This window comes from Gossypium arboreum, chromosome 9 (assembly GCF_025698485.1).
Source record: "Gossypium arboreum isolate Shixiya-1 chromosome 9, ASM2569848v2, whole genome shotgun sequence".
Classification (NCBI taxonomy): domain Eukaryota; kingdom Viridiplantae; phylum Streptophyta; class Magnoliopsida; order Malvales; family Malvaceae; genus Gossypium; species Gossypium arboreum.
The window spans coordinates 22,675,322-22,699,958 of record NC_069078.1 but is presented as its reverse complement, the minus strand read 5'-3'; the positions used below and the strand labels follow the sequence as shown (position 1 = coordinate 22,699,958).

The window sequence follows — 24,637 nt, the reverse complement described above, 5'->3', positions numbered from 1 at the left end:
GGAGGAAAGGAATTCATTGGTGTTCTTAGAGAAATATGTGTTCTTTAAAAGAAGATGGAGGCATGGGTTTTCAAAATTTTTGCCATTTTAATGTTGCGTTATTAGCTAAGCAGGGCTGGCGCCTTATTAATAATCTGAGTTCATTATTAGCCAGAGTTCTTAAAGCCAAATATTTTCCGCAATCAAACTTTTTAAATGCACAGTTGGGTTGGTTACCTTCATATACCTGGAATAGCATCTGGGCAACACGAGGGCTCATTCAGAATAGGCTATGTTGGAGAGTTGGACGAGGGACCGAGATTGATGTCTGGACTGATTTTTGGATTCCTGGGTGTGAAGCTATTGGTAGGCCAGGAAGAGAGACAAACAGTGGAGTATTATTAGTTTCGAATTTAATTAACAGTACTAACAGGACTTGGAAGCGAAATCTGATCAACAATACTTTCAATCGGACATAGCGCAAAAAATTTTGAAGATTCCTTTAGCAGAGATAGAACATGCAGACTTTCAGGTGTAGAAAGAGGAACCTGATAGAACATGCAGACTTTCAAGTGTGGAAAGAGGAACATTCAGGGGAGTTCTCAGTAAGAAGCGCCTATAAACTATTACACTATTCTAGCTTGAATCCTAATATTTATTTATTACAGCCCAAAACAAAAAACTTCTATAGAAAACTATGGGATTTATAGCTACCAGGTAAAATTAAGATACTAGTTTGGCGAATCTCCTGGAACTACATTCCTTCCTTAGTAAATCTAAGATTCAAGAAAGTAACAGACAATGTTCGGTGTTCTCGGTGTAGACTCGAAGAGGAAGACAGTAGCCATATCTTTAGACTTTGTCCTGCAATCAGTGAAATATGGCATCTCATCAATCTCTCTTGGACTATAGTTCATAGAAATCAAAGTTTCTAGGAATGGCTAACCTGGGTTTTTGAAATGAGTACAATGGAGTAATGTCGGTCCTTTTGTTGTGCGTTATGGTGCATATGGAGTTCCCGAAATCAGCTTGTACATGAAAAGAAGAACATATCAGTTAGGGATTTAGCGTGGAAAGTTAGTAGTTACATAGCAGAGCTGGATGGGATCCGAATGAAAACACTCACATTTTCTACCAAAAGTGCCAACGGTCATACTAGGGCGACGGAGGGCATCATAGTTCAGTTTGATACCGCTTTTGACAGAAAAAATGCTAGATTGGCCTCAAGTATAGTCGTTTGAGACCAGACGGGCATTTTAAAAGCCTCAAAGTCAGTTATACATGAGGATATACCCACCCCGTTCGCAGCAAAAGCCCTCGCAGGATTAGATGCCATTAAATTAGTAATAGAAATGGGGTTAACAACAGCAACAATAGAGGGGGGTTCGAAAATATTCATTCAAAAATGCCAATCGATAGAAATGGACAAGTCGGTTCTTGGAGCGATTATTTATGACATACAGACTAGAAAATCCAAGGTTCAAGACGTCACTTTCCAGTTTATTCATAGATGGAAGAACATTCAAGCCCATAATCTAGCAAAAGAAGCATTAGAAAGAAGGGAGGACTCATACCTGGTAGGGGAAATGACGATCCACAGAGCAGCAGACCTAGAGGGAAGATGGAGAGAATCTCCGGATTAAAGATGAACGGGAAAGGAAAAGGGAATGGTTAAGGGTAGCAAAGTTTTTGATATTTTTTGGGAATTTCTATCTGCAAAGGCGTGGTTATTGGGACATGAAAGGACGAGTAATGCATTAAATGGCCAGACTGCTAGATGTGACTGGGAGATTTCCTTTTGATTTCCTTTTGTTTTATTCCATCATTTATTCTTTATTGTTATTTTATCATATTTGTTCAGAAATGGGCTAGGTAATTGGGATGCCGAATTTAGGTTCTTGTTTTGCTTGTATTGGCAGTCGGACCTGAGCCCAGATGTTAATTTGGGTATTGAATTTTATTCTATTAATAAAGAGCCCAGTCATATTATTAAAAAAAAATATGTATACTTAAATAATATTAAAATAAATGCAACTTAATAAGTAAATATAAAATGCCTCTAATATAGTAATAAAATTAATAATAAAATAAGATTTATACAATATCTTAACACTAACAACAAAATAATATACACATAATTGTGAAATAGTAGCAAAATAGTAAAAAAACTAACAAGAAAATAATAAAAAGTATAAGAAAAACACTTTGCATATTCAGAGAGCAGGACCTGGCAAAAATACCTTACTCGAGACCCGACCCATAGACGAGTTTAGGTAGAATCCTCGTAATTATTACAATCATAATCATTTATGCTCTCTATAAAAGGAATTGTTTATTTAAATAATTACTATCAAAATTACTATTAAAATGTAAATTCGAAAGGAACAAACAAAGAATAAGGACTAATTCCTTTTAAAAAATTAATTCTATGATACATTTTAACTCATCCTTAAATTTTAAAATATAAAATTTAGACATATGTTATAAGTTTTAAAAATAAAGTAATTTAAATTATATTTAAATTTGTTAAAATTATTATATTTGAAATATCAATTTTAAATATGTTAAAAATTTTATATAAATTGTTTACAAAATTTAATTTCAATATATAAATTGTCTACAAAATTTAATTTGACTAGAATATATGATTATTGTATTTAATTGAGAGAATGTAATATCACTTTAAAAACACCATTTATTAGATTGTCTTTGATTATCAATAATTATTGAAAAATATTCTTAAAATTATATTAGGATTGCAAGTTAATTATGAAAATATAGAAAAAAATAGAATAATAATATACAAAATGTTGATTTTTTCAACTAATAAATTGTTAATAATGGCAAAAGCTCACTTAATTGATTAAAACTAAAATAATATAATTGACAATATGTAGTACATAGACAAAGGTTAAATTGTCGATGATGATGATGATTGTCGTTAATATATGAGATTAGGTTTTTAAGAAAATGAGTTTATATCGTGAATACAAATGAATTGTAACTTTGCTTATTGATTAAGAAATTTCAATCAAATTTATATTTTATGATTAAAGCAAAAATATTTAAGAAATTACATATATTATGCAATGGTAAGATACAAAATGAATTAGATATTAAATTTGAAGTCGGTAAAGATTCAAGTTAAAAGTTATTGAAGATAAGTAAATGAATTATGTTTAACAAATACAGACACTTGATCCAAATTTGAATTTTAACTTAAAAATAACTGCTTTGTATATTTTACTTAATGGGTTAGATATTAAAAAATAATTATGAAATAATTGAATTTGATATTTACAAGCAGAGTCAAAAGCAGTTGGCAGTGTTAGTGACCAGTGCCAACTGCTTCAGGCATTGAATACGAACAAGGTAGAAAAATAACGAACATTTAATATGTTTATGCAACACGTACAAAAATTGATTACAACCTCTAATACTCACCAAATTAGACTCATCACTTTTCTACTAAATATTTAGACTACTTTCTTCTAACTTTTCCCCTTGAAAACTCGAGACATTATCCAAGTAACTCACTTGATTTTTCATTCAATGCACTCATAAGAAACATTCCTCAATGAACAAGATTAAATGTTCTTAGTTTAGTATATAACCAGTACTGTTCGAGATTGACTCGAATAAACAATCAAAGAGAAAAAATAGAAAAGATCAAGAACACAAATTTTGCATGGAAAAACTCCTCTAAAGAGGATAAAAAATAACAGGAAAAGTAGACTTCACTAATGAGACAGAAATTTGAAAAGTACAAGATGGAGATAATCAAAACAAAATTTGAACCCTAAATACAAAACCCTCAAACTAAAACACAAAATTCTCTTAAAACTCTGTTAAAGTTATTTCTTAATTGTGTTATGTTGTAATTTTCATCACCTTTCTAAAGTTACTAAGGCCTTTTTATAGATTATTTCGGAGGTCAAATATGACTAAAACATCCTAGATAAATCAGAGTTTGACTAGGCAAAAATAATCAGAGTTTAACTAGGGGAAGAAACCCGGTTAAGTGGGGAACACGTCGCCAAGTCGTGACATCATTTATCTGTTCATCCTGACATCATCCATCATATTGTCGAGACGTCATGTGTCACATCATTGGGATGTCGGCTCTTTCTTGTGGTGATGTCAACCTTGTTTCATCCAAAATGCGAGGCACACTGCATAAATCTCCACCTTAACTCGTATTTTCGTAACACATTCTTTGTCGAGCCCCGTGAGAGGCCTAACTCAATTTTTGCAAGATATTGACCAAGTCCAAACAATGTTTGAACTTTGAAATTGGAAGGATTTTGGTCATCATATCAGCTGGATTATTTTCTGAACCAATTTTGTGAATCTGAACATCTCCTTGAGTGATCACCTCTAGAACAATGTGATATCGAATGTCTATGTGCTTTGTTCTTTCATTATACTGATCTTCATTGAGATGTTTGACACTTTGACTATCGCAATATACAATAGTCGCGTTGTGTTTATTAATCAGCTCCTTGAATAGACCTCTCAACTAAATGACTTCTTTCATAGCCTCTGTGATTGTCATATATTCAACTTTGTTAATCAATAAAGCCACAATGGTTTGAAATATGGCTTTCTAGCTAATGGCACATTTTTTGAAAACAAACAGATATCCTATAATGGATCTTTTTTGGTTTAAATATCCTACATAATTTGAGTCTATGAAGCCCACTAGAGCCTCTGAACTTCTTCTAAACTTTAAAAGAGTATTTGTTGTCCCCCTCAAATATATGAGAATCCACTTAACTGCTTGCCATGTAATTTGTTAGGTCTAGCCATGTAACACCCCGTACCCGAGTCCGTTACCAGAGTCGAACACAAGGTGCACACAAACTTGACTTAATCATTTTCACAGTCCATTTAAAAATTTCCAGACAAGCTGGTTACTGCATCACTGTTGCCTTAAAAATCATATCTTGAGTTTCAAAGCTCGAAAATCAGTTTCGTAATTTTTCCCTGAAATTAGACTCATATTTCCATCCACAAATTTTTTTCTAGAATTTTTGGTCAGGCCAATTAGTACAGTTTATTAGTTAAAGTCTCCCCTGTTACAGGGATCGACTACACTGACCTTCGCGCATTACGACTTGGATATCTCCCTGTACAGGGCTTCAATACTGATGCCGCTTGTTTCTATAGAAACTAGACTCAAATAGGAATCTATACATATATGGAATGAATCCTAATTATCTCTGGTTAATTTACAATGAATTTCCAAAGTCGGAACAGGGGATCCAGAAACCGTTCTGGCCCTGTTTCACGAGAACTTTAATATCTCTTAACATATAACTCATATGACCATTTCGTTTCTTCCATATGAAATTAGATTCATCAAGGTTCATTTACATAATTTATTCACTATTTAATTCCATTCCTACTATTTTTAGTGATTTTTCACATCCACATCACTGCTGCTGTCAGCATCTGTTTTCAAGGTAACCTTTACCTACTTCATAATTTCTTTGATTCGACTAGCCCTTTTAGCATACATGGCACAAGGAATGATCATGATTAACCATTCCAATGGCTAATCGTTTCCAAACATTTCCATACCTCTTAATGAACAACATACAAAATGATTATGATACCATGCCAAAGTGTATATAAGCCATTTTCGCATGGCTATCCAAATTTATACAAAATCAAAGGGGTCTATGACCAACAAACGAAAGAGTAGTCCTATACATGCCATTTCAAAGTTCAACCAAAATTTGTACCAAAAAGGGGGCTTTGATAGTGTGGATGACTTCGACTTCGATGATCCCGAATCCGATAGCTAACGAGCAAAATCTATAAAACAGAGAGCCAAAGCAACGGGGTAAGCATTTTAATGCTTAGTAAGTCTCAAGTAATGAAATCAGCTTTGACTAAAGTATTACATTCACATAGCTAAATGAATCACTTTATTAATACACATTCTCATAATCATACTTACTTCACACTTCATCAACATATACACACAAGGTATCAACCTATCTAAGAGCCGAAAGTTCGTTAGTCGATTGAACGAATACTATTTCAAACGGATCGACTTTTCCGATGCACATGTAAACATACCTTATCGTATGGGTTTTTCGAGCGTATTAATTGAATTTATTACAGCACCAAAACGCTCACCTTCAAACCGAGTCTCTTCGGAATTTAGCCGGATATAACCACAAGCACAATTGCCTTTGGTCTTAACCTGATTTGGTAACTTGCACAAATGCCTTGGTCTTAGCCGGATATAACAACTCGCACGAATGCCTTGGTCTTAGCCGGATATAATCACTAGCATAAATGCCTTCGGGACTTAGCCCGGGTATCATTCAAATGCTCATGTACACATATATCAATAATCACGACACATCCATATTTCATTCTCGTTACTAAGGCTCAAACACAAAACATTTATCAAACCTTTCCAATTTCGGCTCAATAGCCACACACAAAGAGCATGATTTCAATTGACTTTATAACTTAGTCCCTACGCAAATTCGGCTGTCCGCCATAATATGACAAATCATTTCAATATAATTCAAGTAGGGTCATTACTCGAAGACTTACCTCGGATGTTGTCGAACGATTTCGACGGCTATTCGATCACTTTTTCCTTTCCCTTATCTAACTGTGGTCCTCTAAGCTCTTGAGCTAATTCATACAAATTTAACTTATTAAAATCTCATTATGATAGCTTATGGCCGAATATGACAAGGAGTTTAAATGGTCATATGGCCATCCTTTAGCTCAAATACACAATGGTCATGCACAATTTTTAATCACAACAAGCAATTCAATACAATTCATTCAAACATCAAAGTGAAGCTCAAGGTACTTAGCCCTTATATACATTAGACATTAGAGTCACATGTGTACGAAATCACGAATTGAATTCAACACATTAGTTAGTACTCTCCTTAGCCGAATTTTCCAAGCCAAGAATAGGCATCAATATGCTTGCCTCTAACCGAATGCATGCACACCAACCCCCCCTTCATGTGGCCGAATATGCATGTCCATGTTGAGGCCAATTATACACTTAATACCACACAAAAACAGCATACATTTTACTAACTAACGCATTCCATATTGTAACTCAATACGCATCCATCATTTATTTCATAACCAAACATCATCATATGCAAATATATACCTTGAGATAGTATATATGTCATACCAATACATCATGTGCAACATATATACATGTAGGTGCAAGGTAGAATCTCAAGTTGATTATAACTATCTCATATATTTTCATCATGGCGAATGCTCCTTCCACACCATTTACCTTCACAAAGCATGATTTTCATCATCCAACTTACAAGCTTACAATCTCATGAAGTTTAACCTCATAGTATCTATCAAACTCTCACTCATTAGCTTCTATCATAATCTCCAACAACACCACATAAACATATACTTCGTGGGTCTATGGTAGAACCAAGAAAGGAACTCATAGATATCAAGATGTAAGCAAACTACCATTATTTATCTAAGTTTAGCATGAAACACAACCATCACCCTTATTAATCTTTTATAGCCGAAAACCATACTCACCCCACTTAATCAAATTTCAACATGGTTTTCAAAAATCACTTAATATCTCATCAACACAACATCAACACCAAGCAAGAATGATACATCCATGGCCGAGTATCATCTCTATCACATAGCAAGAGTTAGACCATGGGGCTAGGTAGAACTCAAGCTGACAACTAAAACATGTATGCATCTCATGGAACATCATCAAACATACCTTAACTTAGATGCAAGTATGGCCGAATATCTTCAACCTTTCTCCTTTCAAAACCGCCAAGAAGAACCCAAGGATGAAGTTTTTTTCTTTCTCTCTTTTTCCTTCCTAGTTTCGGCTAGCAAGAACATGAATGATGATCTCTTTTTTTTTTTTCATTTCTTATTACTAACTGTTTATTTTATTGTTTCCTCCCATGATGCACCAACAAAACATGTCTATGACATGTTTTGCCCATAATTTTTTGTCATGGCCGGCCACTAGGCTTTAGTTTAGGGAAATTTGACATGCAAACCCCTCATTTTTGCATGCATGATCAACTAGTCATCACACATTTCCCTATCCTATTTTCAAAGTTTACTACTAGGTCCTTTTTAGTGAAATTCACATTTAAAACCCTAAATCAAAACATCAAAAATGTCACACACGAATTAACACATATTATAGGCATCAAAATGAATATTAGATTTTTTTATGCCTCGGTTTGGTGGTCTCGAAACCACTTCCCGACTAGGGTCAATTTTGGGCTGTCACAAGCCATGTATCTATTTACGACACTAACAACATGTGAAATATTGGGACGAGTGCAAACCATTGCGTACATCAAAATTCCGATTGCACTAGAGTAAAATATTAAGGACATATACTTTTCTTTATCTTTGGTTTGTGGTGACTTTAAAGTCGAAAGTCTGAAGTGTGCAGCTAAGGGAGTACTAACTGGTTTTGAGTTTTGCATCCCAAACTGATCAAGAATTCTTTCAATATATCTTTGCTGAGACAAAAATGTCTTCCTAGAGTTTCTATCTCTGGACATTTTCATCCCTAAGATTTTCTTAGCCGCACCAAGGTCCTTCATATCGAAATTAGAGTCGAGCATGATTTTTAACTGATCAATTCCGGATGGATCATTAGCCGCAATTAGCATATAATCAACATAAAGAAACAAATATATAAATGTTCAATCTTCAGGATGATGCAAATATACACAACTATCATACTTATTTTAGATAAAACCAATGCTTAACATAAAGGAATCAAACTTCTTATGCCATTGTCGAGGAGACTGTTTTAGGTCGTACAAATATTTCTTTAGAAGGAAAACATGGCCTTCTTTGCCTTTGATCTTGAAGCCTTCAGGTTGTTACATATAAATATCCTCCTCCAGGTCGCCATGAAGGAATGTTATTTTCACATCTAACTTCTCTAATTCAAGGTTGTATAATGCAACAAGAGCTAACAATGCCCGGATGGACGTATGCTACACAACAAGAAAGAAAACATCATGAAAATAAACTCCCTCAACTTGACTGTAGCCCTTTGTGACCAACCTTGCCTTGTATCTTGTGTCGTCCGGATTAGATCCTTCCTTCTTTTTGAATTGCAACCATCTTTTTTTTTCAGTGGGTACTTTTATGAGTTTCTATGGTTTGTTCTTTTGAAGAGTCTTCATCTCCTTTTCCATAGCCGCAAGCCACTTGTTGGAATTAGGAGCCTAAATTGCCTTAGAGTAATTGGAAGGATTGATTGAATCAATAATCTCAACAACACTTAGAGCATATACTACTAGGTTTCCATGGCAGAACTTTTGTGGTGGTTTAATCTCACATCTTACCTTGTTGTAAGCTAGCTAATAATTTCGTAGTGGAGTTTTTGAATGAATTGAAATGTCTTCATTAGCTTCTTGTTGTACCGGAGAAACTTCAGCCACGTTGTAACAACCCGTTTTCAGTGGTATCAGAAACAGTGGTTCGAAATCACAATTCTAATGTATGATTCCATAAATATTAATTATTTAATATTAACGAGGTCATTAGTGTCATATTAAAATTTAATCCCGTAATTTTGGTGTTTAGATAATTAATTAAAGAAAAATGACTAAATCGTAAAAGCTACAAAAGTCAACCACTATCAATTTTAAAGGGCTAATTGAGTGCAAAAAAACATAATTGAATAGATTTATATGGCAATTTAACCATAGTTAAGATAGTGACAATATGGCATATGTGTTTTAGATTAAAAATATGTATAATTTATGGTATTTGGGTAATTAAATAAATGAATAAACAAATGTAAAAGGTAATAAAAATATTATCTTCTTCATTTCTTCTTGTGGAAAAAAAACCAAGGTCGACTAAGCTTCGTCTTTGAATATATCTATGCATATCAAGAACTGGTAGATAATTGTGGAAAATAGAAAATTGCTAACTACTCCCTGATATTACTATCTTTGTTGTTTGGCCTTGGTAAGTTCGTATGGTCTTGTTTTATATATTGATAACTTTATTTTTGAAATTCTATATTTTGGTGACATTAAATGTAAATTTAAAAGTTACGATTGATTTGGTGAGAAAATAGATTGATAGGGAAAGTGTTATATGGTTACATGTATCGAGCCCGAATAAACATAAGATAAGATAAAATTGGCATGCCAATAGGTTATTTCATGCGTTGTACAATATTGACTTGTTATGAGGTGATGTTATATTACATATTATTATGAACTAGGTATACTAGAATCCAATATTTGTTGCAGATTACCAAGTTATATTTACAGTGATCCTGGCACGTTTTGGAGGGTGGATGTAAAACCTACGAGCTTGGCACTTGGTGCCCAAGCATGTTTTTAGAGGGATGTTAGCCTAGGGGCTAGGCACTTAGTTCCCAAGCGTGTTCTTGCTTGGATTGGCTCGGTTGAGCAATCTGGCATGTTTTGGGTGGAATCGCATATTCGTATCTGTTCATGTAGTTTATCGGGCTGAACCTTGATGGTTAAATGATATAATTATGTGTATTTGAAACCTAGAAATAATGCTTTGGTGAATGATTTGTAAATATGTTCATGTTTTCCAATTTTATATTGTGACTTGGTGTAACACCCCTAACCTGTATCCATAGCCGGAACAGGGTTACAAAGCATTACTGGACAAACAGAATAGTAAATTACTCAAATCATACATTAATACAATCATCATCAAATTTCATTCAAATACATACATAATGTCCCTTAATTTAGCCCTCGAAGCCCTAAAAATACTACAAAAACAATCCGAGACTAAATCAGAAACATTTGAAAATTTTAAGAAAAAGTTGAAAATTTTGGACTGCAGGGGTCACACACGGCTAAGACACATGCCAGTGTCTCAGGCCATGTGGACATTCAAAATAGGGACACACGACTGTGTCCCAGCCCGTGTAACTCACTGACTTGGGTCACACGACCAAGCCACACACTCGTGTGATAGGCCGTGTATCCCTCGAAATAAGCTCACATACCCGTGTGCCAGACCGTGTGCTAGGCCGTGTAATAGCCTGACTTGTATGCATTGAACCTATACGGGACACAGGCTGTGTCGCAAACACGGCTGAGACACACGCCTTTGTCTCAGGCCGTGTGGCCTGAAAATGAACCTTAAAACACAAGTTTACCATTTCAAGTTGCTTAGACCTTAAGAAGCTCAAATACCAACCAAAATACCAATTCAAAATGACATTTATCAAGCTACAAACATATCAAAACCAACCTAATAAGTGCCTAACCAATGTACCCTCTTTGGTACCACAAGTATATACAATTTTACAGCAATTCATCAATTCACTCAAGCAATACCTAATCAAAATACCTATCAAAGGTACCACAATCACAACAATTCAATATTATATATACCATACATACTAGCATAACAACTATACTTCATTCTCATATAATATGTAAGTTGATTATTTGCACAAAATATCATTCATAATATTTACATAAGCCAAGCATTAACTAAAACCGCACAAGAATCTATACAAGCCTTATAATCTGAATTAAACGTTTCAAAAACTACCTAAGTAAGCTGGATAGTGTGACTTGAGTGCCGATTCGATCGTCCAACCTTCCAAGAATCTACAATGACATTAAACTAATGAAGCTTAGTAAGTTCGATGAGTTAAATGATAAATCTTACAGAACTGACTATAATAATTCAAACAAAAAAAAAATCATCCAAGAGAATCCCTGTCATTCACAATTTCAATCGATAAATAAATCCGTATTTCAATCAATACAAAATAAATAACATGTCTTTCAAATTCATTAAACAAATTACCTTACCGAGATTTTCCATTTGAAAAATGACTTACGGGTAAGAGTACATCGTCAATAGAAGTTCAATAGAGCTAGTCCTCCCGAGCACACCAACAGACGCTTGTAAGAGCTGAACAGAAGCTAATAAGAGCTGATCCACCTGAATCACGCCAAACAAAAAATATAACGTGAGAGTTCGCAACAAATGTTGAACCTCGGTATACTTGGGTAATATGTCTATATCTCCTTCCAATACCATCACCACTCCAACTCGGTCATACACCAAATGTAACAGCCCAAATTTTGGTGTAATCGAAATAGTGGTTTTAGGACCACAAATCCGAGCCGAAAATAAAATTAATTTTTATTTTATTATATGGCCCGTATTATGTTAGAAATATCATGTGAAAATTTTGATACAAAAATTTTATTGATTATGTGTTTAATTACGAGAAGGACTAAATCGCATAAATTGTAAAAGTTGAATTCTAGTAGCTATAAGGATTAAATAGCTATGGAATTCAAAACTTGAGGTCCTTATATGGTAATTAGACCATTAAAGAAAAGTTAGTAGATATTTTTGGATGATTCATCCATGGAAAATTAGAAAAAAGGCTAAGGACTAAATTTGAAATTAAAATAATTAAAAGATGATAAATTATTAAATAGAAATAAAAATCATTTTATATCATCTTCTTCCCCAAATATTCCATGGAAACTCTAGGAGAGAGAGAAAAAACTTTCTTGGCCAAATTGGGCAAGTTTTCTTGTCTCCTTTTTAGTAATTTTGATATTTTTGAAATCGAGATTGCTTAATCTATCTATTTGGGGGACCAATTTGAGAAGTTATCAAAGTATGGAAATTATGAATATGCTGAAAATTTGAAATTTATGGTAGAAAATGAAAGGTTGTTAATAGATAAACAACTTTTACAAAGTGATTTTTGATGAAAACATGATTTAGGGACTAAAATGTAAATTTGTGAAAATTGAAGAAAAATTCTGAATTTTTTAGAATATATGTGCTGTAAATTTTCAGGTGAAATCTCAGTTAGGCTTTGAATAGGGAGTAAATTGTATAAATTTCATTTTCCGAGCCTAAGGACGAAATTAGAATTTATGGAAAAGTTAGGGGCAAAATGGTAATTTTGCGTAGGATATAAATTGAGTCCACTTGAACATGAAATGTGATAAATTGATGTTAAATTTACTCGTATAGATCTGGATTGACCAAATTCGGAGCTAGAACGAGGAAAAGAGGAAAATGACGGATTAGTAAATTTTACGTACACGAACACATTTGTCGAGGTAAGTTCGTGTAACTAATTTTTGTATGTTTATATGCTTGAATTAAATGTTGTGTTGTTAATTGTATAAATATCATATAAATATATATATATATATATATATATGTGTGTGTGTGACATTGAAATTGTATCTGACAAAGCCCAATCAAAGATAATGCCCGATAAATGATAAATGATAAAAATGTTACTTTTATGCTTGAAATGAATGTGGAATGTGTTTACTTGAATTATATGAATGTTATGGATGTATGAAATAATCACATGCCCGATACTGCTTGAAAAATGTTTAAATCTCGGTTGAATAAATGGAAAATCGATGGATATGTGATTTCCCAAAATGAATGAGGTCCTACATTTGTTGTTGACGGGATTTAGCTCGGACGAGTAATCCTATTAACCTCATTACAGAAAGGAGTTAACCCAGACGGGTAATCCTAATATAACTCCTCTCGAGCATATGTTATGGATTGGATTTAGCCCGGGCAGGCAATCTAGATCAAGCTCTTTAGAGCATATGTCATAAAAAGGATTTAGCCTGGACTGGTAATCTTGTTGTATACATGTGTGGCTCGAGAGTGTACTCTTTGAAATAGTACCTTATGGGTACCATTGAATATGAATTGATGGATCCTGATTTGTACACCTCGAGTGTACTACCTGTGTAACCATTGATATTTCAGATAAATTTAATGGGTAAAAATCTTGAGATAAGAAGATATGAATAAGAAATGAGTTATTACACTTATGCATCTGAAATAAAAGAAAAAGATGATGCATGAAAAATGATATATGAAAACATTAGATGATTATAATTGTACATGGACTTTGTTTGATGAATATATGTTCATTCTTGATTATAGACTTGTACACCTTGAGAATACTAATCGTGACCTTGACATTTCGAGTAATATGAGTAAAGTTCTAATATGAAATGATCTAAACTCGAAATGAACTAGTATGAAATTATACTTGTAATAATGAGATGAATTATGCAAGTTGAATGAATACATGTTGTGGAAAGCATATGTGCTTGGAAACTTGATTATTGTTGAGCCCATATATGTTTTGATGTTATTATGGAATATATGTAATAAGGGCAATGAGGATGTGTGTAGGGCTTGAGGTCAAATTGATTGAATATGCCTTAAATAGTTACCTCAAAATAGAATGAATGGTAAGTTAAGTACTAATTTATATGAACTTACTAAGCATTTTATGCTTACTTAGTTTTATTTCCCTGTTTTATAGTCAATGGGAAGCTCGTTGGATTGGAAGCTTGGCGGAGATCACTCACACTATCCATCGGCCTATTTCAGTACATATGGTAAATCAATTATGGTTATAATGGCATGTATAGGTTAAATTGGCTATATTGGCATGTAAATATAAATGGTTATTGTAATCTAGCCATTGGAATGGCTAGTGATAATTATGTTTTGTTATATATATATATGTATTAAGTTTATTCTATAGAGATAACATAAGTGTTTATTATTGATTGATTGAGAAAGGTTAAATGAGTATGCTTATAAAAGGTAAGATTAAAAGCATGAATGCATGTAACAATATGTCATATTAGATGTTATAAATTGCTTGAACTCAATGCTTGGCTTGGTTGGTGTTTGGATGTAAGTTTGGTGCAGGAACTTAGTAAAAATTTTGGGTGTGAAATGCAGCTAGAAATGACTCTATTTTGTCCATATGGGCAGACACATGGGTGTGTGTCTAGATCGTGTGTGACACACGACCTGGTACATGGGCGTCTGGTTAGGCCGTGTGTCCCTTGCATCTTAAATTGGATAAAATAGAATGCTCACAATGAACACACGGGCAAAGATACTGTAACATCCCGAACTAAGGCCTAGTCGGAACAGTGGTTTCAGGACCACAAATTTGACACAGTAAAATTTGTTTTTATTATGTTTTTATGATCCATAATTTCACGGGATGATTTTTTGAAAATTTCGTTCGAAAATTTTGACGTTTGGGCACTCAATTTGGTCAAAAGGACTAAATTGTAAAAAGTAAAAAAGTTGATTTCTACATGTTAGAGGTGTCTAATTGTTATGAAATTTTAAATTGGAGGCCCTTAAATGGTAATTAGACCATTGGATAATTTTTTGGACAAAAATGGACATGAAATGGGTGAAATAGAATATTTTTAAGTTAGGGGCATTTTGGTAATCTAGTAATTAAAATGAATTAAAAACAAAATTAAAAGTCAATTTTTGTCCGTCTTCTACCCCATGGCTGAAACTTGCATGGAGAATACATAGCTAGGGTTTTTCAAGCTTCCAATGTAACACCCCAAACCCGTGACCATCACCGGATTCGACCACGAGGTGTTACCGGGCTTACTTCCCTTATTTCCCTCTTGGAAATTATGAAATTTTTGTTTCAGGCAGGCTAGCTAACTGCATCACTGTTACCTTAAAAATCATATCTTGAGTTCCAGAACTCGAAAACCAATTCCGTAAGTTTTCCCTGAAACTATACTCATATATCCATCCATGGATTCATTTATATAATTTTTGGTCGGGCCAATTGGTACAGTTTATTAGTTAAAGTCACCCATGTTACAGGGGTCGACTACACTGACCTTCGCGCGTTACAACTTGAATATCTCTCTGTACAGGGATTTAATACTGGTTTCGTTTGTTTCTAATGAAACTAGACTCAAAATGGAATCTGCACATATAAGGAATGACTTCTAATTATTTCTGGATAATTTATAGTAAATTTTCAAAGTCGAGACAGGGGATCCAGAAACCGTTCTGGCCCTGTCTCACGAGAACTTTAATATCTCTCAGTATACTGCTCATATGGTCGTTTCGTTTCGTCCATATGAAAATAGATTCATCAAGGTTCAATTTCATAATTTATTCACTATTTAATTCTACTTATACTATTTTTAGTGATTTTTCAATCTCATATCACTGCTGCTGTCCGCAACAGTTACTGCAGTAGACTATGCCAATTTCATGAATCTTTCCTTGACCTTACTAATCATCCATCATACATGACACAAATTATGGCCACCTTATCAAAATTAAAGTTTCTAAGACTCGTGGCTATAGGTTCTAGCATCCCACTCAACGACCACATAGGCCATTTTCACATGGCTTAAAGTTTACAACCCATAATTCAACAAAACATAATAGCCTATACATGCCAAATGTTCTCCTAGTTCAACTACGAAGACAATACCAAAAGATTTCCAGCCGGTGTGATGACTTCAACGACGGTTCCGAGCACGCATAAACAATACGAGTCCAAGAGACCTAAAAGGGTGACAAGAAAACACCGAGTGAGTTTATAACTCAGTAAGTCATAAGCATTCAACCACCATCCATTAATAAAGTTATCACAACATGAAACAATAAACGAGGCTAGGTACTCATCCATACCAAACTATACCATAATTCCTCGGACCTTTCGGTTCAATCTCATACCAAGTCATACATCCACATTTCATATTCTACACAATAAGATATTTGAGGCATTTTGACACACTAACTCATTTTCACCACAATCACACAATTGCAATCATCACATAGATTTAAAGCTTACCAAGCTCAACCACGAGCATGAACATATTGCCTATTCGTCATGAGCTCAAGGTACTTACCCGATCCGCTGTCCGGATTAACTCGATAATGTCGCACACTCAGTGCCAATTGTAATGCAAGAGCATATAGTGAATCCGCACACTTAGTGCTATAAAATCAGCTCGCACACATAGTGCTATATAATCAAATTCGCACACTTAGTGCTGTACAATTTAAAGCCGCACACGTAGTGCCAATCTTGTCACCGTGTCCATTTGTACCGCACACTTAGTGCCAATCTTGTCACCGTGTCCATTTATACCCGCACACTTAGTGCCGAGACCAATACTTTATGCAATTTACCACCTTTATACATTCAACGATGGCATCATTCCATACACATACATTTCCATTTACACATCAATTCATTAAACACAATTGCATATATATTATGATCATTTAAATCAATACCAAATATATGCTTAATGACTTACCTCGGATGTTGTCGAATGTCTTCAACGGCTATTCAATTACTTTTTCTTTCCCCTTGTCCAACTTCGATCCTCTAAGCTCTTGGGCTAATTCAAACAAATTTATCTTATTAAAGTCCCATCATGCTAGCTTATGGCGAATACCCATATCAAATAAGCAATTTACCGTAACTCGTAACCCACATAGCCAAGTTACACATATAACCCTTATGACCGAATATGAATATCACCAAAATCTCTATGACTTAACCTTCACCTTCATAGCCGAATATATATATAGCTTATCAAATAGACATTTATTCACCTTCCCTTAACACATATTAATCAATTAGTCCATGCATTATCCCTTGACACACCCGGTCATTAAAGCAATAACCTATTAACATCCAAGCATATTATACTAAAATTTCTTCTAAGGTCAATTCATGTACCATCCTTAATACTCATACAATTATTTTATTTTAAATAATTTACACACCATTTACCTAACATCAATTAACTAGACACTTTAAGGATTTCTTCTTTGACTATACACACATTCGGCAACTATCCATACACACACAAGCCGATTTTTTTTCCTATCACCCAAACCATCTACATGAACACTTAACTAACTCAAACTTCACCCATCCACAAATACTCATTACAACACAAAGACAACAATCCTTTTCCTCAATTTGTTCTATGGCCGATTACCCAATATTACCACACAACCAAGATTTTGACATGGCTAAGTAGGAAATTTTAGTAGCTAGTTTAAAGTATGCTAACCTTTCAAGAACCAACATGAACTCACTTACCTTAATTCAAGCTCAAGGGTGACCAAACCTTCTCTTGCTTTCTTCTTCAATTCGGCCAAGCATGTTCAAAGATGAACACTTTTTTTTTTCTTTTTCTTTGTTCACTTCACGGCAAATGGGGGGGGGAGGCATCCACACACTTTTTTTTGCTATCATCATTTTCCTTTTTTCCCTTTCTTTATTACTAGCTTTTATTCTATTGTTTTCTACATACCCCACTAACATAACATGTTGGAAACATGTTTCCTTGCCCATAATTTTGTCATGGCCGGCCACTATCCTTGTCAAATGGATTATTTGACATGCAACTCCATTTATTTTACTTCATTCCTTTATTAACCTCTTAAAATTAGCCACATATAATTGAATCCTTTCACATGAGTCCCTTTTCTTTCAATTCACATTCAAATTAACTAAATCAAAGAATTAAAAATTCACACATGCATTTTCACATTTTTAGACAGTAACTATCATACTCAAATGATTTAGTGACTCGGTTTAGCGGTCCCGAAACCGTTTTCCGACTAGGGTCACTTTAGGGATGTCACATCCAAGCTCTATTGTAAGTCCGTTCTAGCCCCGTTTTTAATGATTTTTATGTTTTCGAAATCCTCGTAACAAGATCTACTCATTTCTACTCATATTTTGAGCTAGGGTTTGTGTTTTAAAATTTACCCATGGATGACTTGCATGTGTTTTGATGTATAATGGTAGAAAATGAATTCTTGGTGTGTAATAAACGACTTTTACTAAGTGATTTTCGGTGAAATTGTTAAAAAGGACCGTTTTGCAAAAGTTACAAAATTAGTCATAAAAATGTTATTTAGTAGAAATTAGGGGCTGATATAGTTATGAAAATGATTTGGATAGGCTTAAAATGCAAAGAAATTGGATAAGAATCATATTGCGAGCCTTGGGGCAAAAGTGCAAATATGTGAAAGTTTAGGGGTCAAAATGAAAATTTGTAAAAATATGATTTTTGGACCCATATGAATAATGTGACTAGTTATTAAGCTAAATGTGATATTATAGATCAAGGAAAATGAGATTCGGGCATAGATTGAGAATGAATGAGATTATGGACTAAATCAAAAGAAATAGCTGTGCTCGCATTCGAGGTAAGCTTGTATGTAAATAATATATCGATTCTTTTTATGTTATTATATTTCGTTATTAAATGATATGTGGCTACCTATAGAATGATCATTTGATGTAAATTACGAATCGAAATAGACTATGAATGAGTTTGTTAAATGTTAAAAAGTGAGGAATTTCCCGGTTGAACCTTCGGAATAGAAATGATACTAATGATCCATTGTGAGAACACATGTGTAGTACTGTGTGCAAGATACCATGTGTTTAAGATGGTTTTAGGTCACGTGTGTAGTACAAAGTGCAAGCTACTACGTGTACTAGATAGTTAGGTTGCATGTGTAGTACTAAGTGCAGACTATTATGCGTACCTGACAACTTCAATCACGTGTGTAGTACTAAGTGCAGGCTACTACGTGTATCATATGGTTAGGTCACGTGTATAGTAATAAGTGCAAGCTACTACGTGTACCAGATTGTTGGTCGCATGTGTAGTACTAAGTGCAAGCTACTATGCGTACCAGATAGCTTCGGTTACAAGGGTGGTAATATGTGCAAGCAACCGTGTATTTGTTATTATTCCGATGATTTCAACGGGAAATCGACTAAGTGAAAATACATATGAACATGACCATGTGATGAATAAGTGCAGGTATATGTTTGTGGAAACTTATGAGCAATGTGCTCGATAATTGAGCGAACTTTCGGTAAGATGGAATGGAGCAAGTGAAATTACGTAAGAGTGAAATTTGTAATAAAATAGTTTTAGACAATAGTAGTTGTGTAACTTTGAAAAATCACCAAAAATTTTGGAAATCTAATTAGAGGTTGAATAAGATATGAAATTAAATATTTTTGAGTCTATTTTCATATAAAGGAAATGATGTAAGCAAAAGAATTTCATATTATGAGATATTTGAATTTTTGTGAGATAGGGTCAGAATGATTTCAGAATCCCCTGTTTTGACTTGGAAATATCATTAAAATTGTAAAAAAATAATTATGGGTTATAATTTATATGATAAAAATCCTTAATGAGTCTATTTTCAATATAAATAGATGGGAACATTAATTGAAACCCGTACTATGAGATAATCAATTTTGAGTAAAGAAAGGTCGAAGCTATCAAGTAGCAGAATAGGGGTAACTTTAAAGTATAAACTGTACTTATTGGCTAGACCAAAAATTATGGAAATTTTATGGTAAAAATATATATGATTCTAGTTTTAGAGAAAATTTACAGATCTGAATTTGGAGTTTTGTAGCTCTAGATATAAATAATTTAGTAACTATGACTTGAGAAAACAGCATGACTAGAAAATAAGTAAAAGTGTGATTATGATTATATTTCCATGGAATCATGTTGATAATTTGCTTATTATTTTCATATGGACTTACTAAGCTTTAAGCTTACTCCCTCTTTTCCATTTTTTTTAGTGTCGTCAAGTCGGCTCGGGGTTGGAGATCGTCGGAAGCAACATCACACAATCAAGCCAATACCTTTGGAATATTGTTACATATGTAAGAATTATCAAGTGAGTGGCATGTATAGGGACCTAGTTCTATGACATGTGTTATTATGATTTGGCCAAATGTATTCGCCTATTTTGAGCTATTGTATATGGCAATGAGATGTGGCTCATATTGATTATAGCTTGTAAGTATAGCTAGTCAAGTTATTATTCATTGCTTATGATGTGAAGATATGATTATGTTTGTTTATCATGCATGGTTGGCAATATGTCATGTGTGTTGAATGCATGTTTTATGACCATGAATTAAATGTGTAATATGGAGATAAATAATAATGCTTGAACATGGAAGTTTGATGATAAGTTGAAATAAATTGGCACAAAGATAACTATGGTATGGCTAGTCTTGGCTTAATGTGGGAATGTGTAACACATGCATATTGATAGGTAAATGATATGTTTTTATCATAATTGAGGATGTTGAATGCCATTGGATCCATGTATATGTGTGTGCATATAAGGGTAAAAAAAAGGCTTGGAAAATAGCCTAAGAGTTAACTACACGGGATGAGACACGACCGTGTGTCTCAACCGTGTGAGGGACACGGCCTAGTGAAACGGGTGTGTGGCCTGGCCGTGTGGTTTAATTTATTTGCTGACATCATAAACAGAGAGTTACACGGCCTGAGGACATGAGCGTGTTGATGGCACACAGGCATGTGACCCTGTTTCAGGAGAAAAATTTCTAAGCTTTTCCCAGAGCTTTCCAAAGTTCTCGGTTTAGTCTCGAACCCCTTCTAAAGTATGTTTTGGGCTTCGTAAACCCAAATAAGGGACTATGTGCATGTGATTGAATGTTTTAAAATATGAATGAAATTTTATGGCCCACTTTGCATGATTGTTTGAGTTTAAGTCCATTAATGCCTCATATCCTATCTCGGTGTCGGACACAGGTAAAGGGTGTTACAAACATGGGCGTGTGTCTCAGCCGTGTGTACTACACGGCCTAGAACACGAGCGTGTGTCTTGGCCGTGTGAAACCTGTATCTAATTTTGAAAGAATTTAATTAACCACACGGCCTACCACATGGGCGTGTGGTATGGCCGTGTGTATAAGTCAGAAAGTTACACAGGGTAAGACACGACCTGAGGCACGGGCGTGCCTAAGAGTCACACGGGCGTGTCCCTAAATCACACGGACGTGTGAGCCCTGCAACTTGGAAAATTTTTATAATTTCGTGAAAAATTCTCAGAGTTTCCGATTAAGTCCCAACTCGATTCTAATGCTCGTATTGGGCCTCGAGAGTCTATTTAAGGGACGTTACGAATGATTTCAAAAAGTGAATAGTAATTGACTTGAAATATCTAAAAATATTTTAAAAGTTTTGGTAATACTTTGTAACCCTGTTCCGGCGACGTACACGGGTTAGGAGTGTTACACCAAAACACGAATGTACTCAAATCTCGCGTTCAATCCAAATCGAGTATTTAAATCAATAATTCATTTCCAACCATAAAATATATATAATATAAATCATAAATTTATAAAAATTTTAAATTTAATCGTACAAACTTACCTGGACTAAATTGTAGTAATTGCAGAAGTTTAGAGACTATTTCGCTATTTTTCCTTTTCCACGAGTATCTACGGGATCTTGATCTAAAATATAAAATTACTCATTATTAGCATATATTTCATTTCCAATCCATTTTACAATTAATACCCTTTTATTTTTTAAATTTGCACAATTTCCCTAAACTTTTACAATTTTTGCAATTTAGTCCCTTAACTCGAAATTCATCAAATTAACAAATTTTATCAAGTCAATATTTTATCCAAATATACTAGGCCCTCAAACAGCCCCTAATAAACATCAAATTCAATATCAAACCCTAATATTTTGACATTTTCATAATTTAATCTTAAAATTAAATTTTAACAAAAATCTCTTTACAAAATCATCAAACAGCAAAATCAAAGCTCCAAATACATGATATTCATAAAAAAACATCCAATATTCAACAATGGCAACTTCCAAAATTTTTAGCAGAATCAGAAACAAAAGTACGGGCTAGTTGGACCTAGTTCAAACAATATCAAAAACATAAAAATTACAAGAAATGGGTAGGAAATTCAATCACATGCATAAAAAAATTGATTGGCCGATTCTCCTAGCTTGAAAAACCATGAATTTCGACTATGGCGATGTAAAATGAAGACAAAAACTATTTCTTTTACTTAATTTTGTTTTATTTACAAAAATGCCATTAATCACTTAAATTTTTAATTCATTTAAACCATGTTGCCGTCCCACTACATTAACTAATTATAATTGCTACTTGAGTCCTTCCTCTTTCATTCTTTAATCTATTTAATCAATTAAATACAATAATTACTAAATTCTGTAACTTTTACAAATTAGTCCTTTTTTTAATTAATTATCTAAACATTGCTATTTCTAAACCAAATTTTTATACGACTATAATGACTCTACAAATATTCTAAAAATAATATTTACGAGTCAACACGATGAAAATTTGTGGTCCCAAAACTATTGTTCCGATACCAGTGAAAAGCGGGTTGTTACAATTGGTATTGAATGATCTTGTATAGTTTGAATGGTTTATAACTTGTTCATATAAAGAACTCACCTGTTGACATGATTGTGTAACACCCCAAATCTAGCTTAGACATTATGGTCGAATCCGAAGATGTCATAAGGTAAAATTTTGAAAACAGAGTCGTTTCTTCCAATCATTCATGTTTTATAGTTCATATTCGTTTATAACTATTTTCGAAAGTGTTATTTAATTCACTTACTTACTAAAACATAATTTATAGCAGAAGTCTTAAAACCGTAATATTTTAGAAATCCAGTTTGTGTTTTTAGAAAAACCTTTGTTTTTGTAAAATCGTGTTTCCCATCTGCTTTGCAATGAAAGTGTAACACCCCTTACCCGTATCCAACGTCGGGACAGGATTCGAGGCTACCGGACTTAAACATTCACAACATGTAAAACCGGGCCACAAAATTTTACCAAAAATTAAAACATCTCGAACACATGCATATCGTTCCTTATATAGGTCTTCGAAACCTATAAAATAAATTGGGGTGGTTCAGGACTAAACCAAGAACATTGAAAATCTTTGGGCAACTTAACTAATTTTCTTGCTTCAGAGAGTCACACGCCCGTGTGGATTGGGCCGTGTGGTCAATTTCAAGGCTATTTTCCAAGCCAATTGTCACCCTTAATTACCTACATACACTTATACATTTTTATAACAATTGACATGGCATATTTGAGTAATTATATATTCACAATCAAGACACAAGCATGGCATTCTTACAACAACACATAACATATTACCAACCATGCATGGCAAACAAGCATATACACATCGCCAATATCAGACATAACATGAATAGCTAGATGTAAAAGTCAGAATCATTAGCTCACTAAAGACCAATATATTTGGCCAAATTATAATAACACATGTTATAAAACTAGGTCCCTATACATGTCACTCACTTGATAATTCTAGCATATGTGTTTATACTGTCAAGGTGTTGGCTTGATAGTGTGATGCTGCCTCCAACGATCTCCAACCCCGAGTTAACCTGAAAACACTAAAAGAAATGGAAAGGAGGGGGTAAGCTTTACGCTTAGTAAGCTCGCATGAAAATAATAAGCAATTTACTAACATGCTTTTCATAGTAAAACTATCCCAATTGTACATTTACACATGTTCTGGTTAAGTTGTTTTCTTGAGTCACAGTCACTAAATAATTTATATCTAGAGCTATGGAACTTAAAATTAAGATCCGTAAATTTTCCCAGAAACTAGACTCATATATATTTCCATCGTAAAATTTTCAGAATTTTTCGTCCAGCCAATAGGTACAGTTTATTATCTAAAGTCTCCCTTATTTTGCTGTTTGACAGCTTCGACCACTCTTCACTAAAATTTAATTATCTTTTGCTAAAAAATTAAAATGAGGTTCTTGTTTCTTTATTCTGAAAATAAATTCAATAAGGAATCCAAGCATATAAATTATGTTCCTTAAGTATTTTTTTTACAATTTTTAATGATTTTTACAATTCAAAACAGGGGATCACG

At 33.8% G+C, this 24,637-nt stretch overlaps 1 long non-coding RNA gene across 1 annotated transcript; it reads right to left on the bottom strand.

The window, feature by feature from the left end:
* Positions 1–455: 455 nt before the first annotated feature.
* LOC108455784 (uncharacterized) lies at positions 456–1,787 on the bottom strand. The gene is made up of 4 exons (XR_001866826.2): positions 1,554–1,787; positions 1,106–1,295; positions 926–1,007; positions 456–843 (listed from the first exon to the last, which is right to left on the bottom strand). It is a non-coding gene; the product is annotated as an uncharacterized LOC108455784 (long non-coding RNA).
* Between the last annotated feature and the right edge of the window lie 22,850 nt (positions 1,788–24,637).